General features: G+C 39.8%; 1 non-coding gene across 1 annotated transcript; it reads right to left on the bottom strand.

Annotated features, from left to right (window-relative positions):
- Nucleotides 1-1,184: 1,184 nt before the first annotated feature.
- LOC141662517 (small nucleolar RNA R71) lies at nt 1,185-1,291 on the bottom strand. The gene has a single exon (XR_012550629.1). It is a non-coding gene; the product is annotated as a small nucleolar RNA R71 (small nucleolar RNA).
- Nucleotides 1,292-1,784: the final 493 nt, after the last annotated feature.

The following is a 1,784-nucleotide window of genomic DNA, read 5'->3' as shown; positions in this document are numbered from 1 at the left end:
AAAATCAGGATTTATTTATTCCTATCATAATCAAAAGGAATAACTTGTGCTTAAATCATTATGTTGTCAATTTCTGTAGACATATAGGAACTCAACATAATTGATGACTATTCAACTTCTATCTTAATTGTGGATGTTTGGTAGAATGGTATTAGTACAATGAAAGTTGGCTTTTATCAGTTTCGTGTTATTCGATTAATATCATCACTGTCACATGCTAAAGGTAATAATAATGGCTATAGAAGGAAGTAATAATGAAGTTGTGATCTCATGAGTGTTTTATTATTGATAATTTGAAGTGTTAGTTAAGTGGTTAATTAAGTAGTTAATTATAGTTAATATTTAATCAACAATTTTAAGTGTTATCTTAACATTGAGAAGTAATCATACATTGGTGAGTGAGTTTAATTAGACAATACTTTAGTCTGAGTCTCTGAGGGAACGAACTAGAAAGTATTCTATATTACTTGCGAACGCGTATACTTGCGTGAATATTAGTGCATGTTTTCGCCCTAACAAGTTTTTGGCGCCGCTGCCGGGGACTCGGCGTATTTGTTTAGTTTATGTACTTACCATCATTGGTCATTAGGACTCAGTGATTAGGACGTAGTAGTTACTTACTCTTTTCGGTTGTGTTTCAGGTACTTTAGCAAGCGTTTATGCAAACTCGTTCTCGTGCTCGCAAGAGGACTTTAGATACAGCTGAGGAGACAGACGAAGTTCTTGATATTCCGGAGAAGTTAGATTTTGAGGATTCGGATTCAGGAACTGAGCAGAAAGAACCAGTAAACATGGGAGATCGTATTGTTCAAGCTGATCCAGCTCTTATGGATTTTTCTCGGCCTAAAATTGATGATATTCAGTCAAGCATCCTTCATCCGGCTATTCAAGCTAACACCTTTGAAATTAAGCCGGGCACTATTCAGATGGTGCAGAATTCTGTTTCTTTTGGAGGAGCGGCAACTGAAGACTCCAACATGCACATAAGAAATTTTGTCGAGATCTGCAGCACTTTTAAGTATAATGGCGTGACTGATGAGGCTATCAAGTTGAGGCTTTTCCCATTCTCACTGAGGGATAAGGCTAAAGACTGGTTACATTCTGAACCAGCTGGGTCCATCACTACGTGGCAAGATCTTGCGCAAAAGTTTCTGGTGAAGTTTTATCCAATGGCAAAGACTGCTGCTATGAGGAGTGCTCTTACTCAGTTTGCGCAGCAACCTACAGAATCTATGTGCGAGGCTTGGGAACGCTACAAGGAAATGTTGAGAAAATGTCCACATCATGGAATGCCGGATTGGATGGTAATCACTGGTTTTTATAATGGTTTGGGGGCCCAATCTCGGCCCATGCTCGATGCAGCAGCTGGAGGAGCCTTATGGGCTAAAAGCTATACTGAGGCGTATAATCTTATAGAGACAATGGCTGTAAATGAGCATCAAAACCCAACTCAGAGGATGACGTCAGGTAAGGTAGCAGGTATTCTGGAAGTTGATGCAGCCACCGCTATTGCAGCCCAGCTCCAAGCGCTATCAATGAAGGTTGATTCTTTGGCTACGTATGGAGTTAATCAAATAGCTATGGTTTGTGAGCTTTGTGCAGGTTCTCATGCTACGGATCAGTGTTCTCTTGTCAACAAATCTGTTCAGTATGTGAATAATTATCAGCGACAACAGCAGCCTGTGCCAGCGACCTATCATCCTAACAACAGAAATCATCCAAATTTCAGCTGGGGGAATAATCAGAATGCTATTCAGCCAACATACAAGGAGTAAGTAAACAGT

The sequence above is a fragment of the Apium graveolens genome, chromosome 5 (assembly GCF_009905375.1).
Source record: "Apium graveolens cultivar Ventura chromosome 5, ASM990537v1, whole genome shotgun sequence".
Lineage (NCBI taxonomy): Eukaryota > Viridiplantae > Streptophyta > Magnoliopsida > Apiales > Apiaceae > Apium > Apium graveolens.
This window is presented reverse-complemented; position numbering and strand designations above follow the sequence as displayed.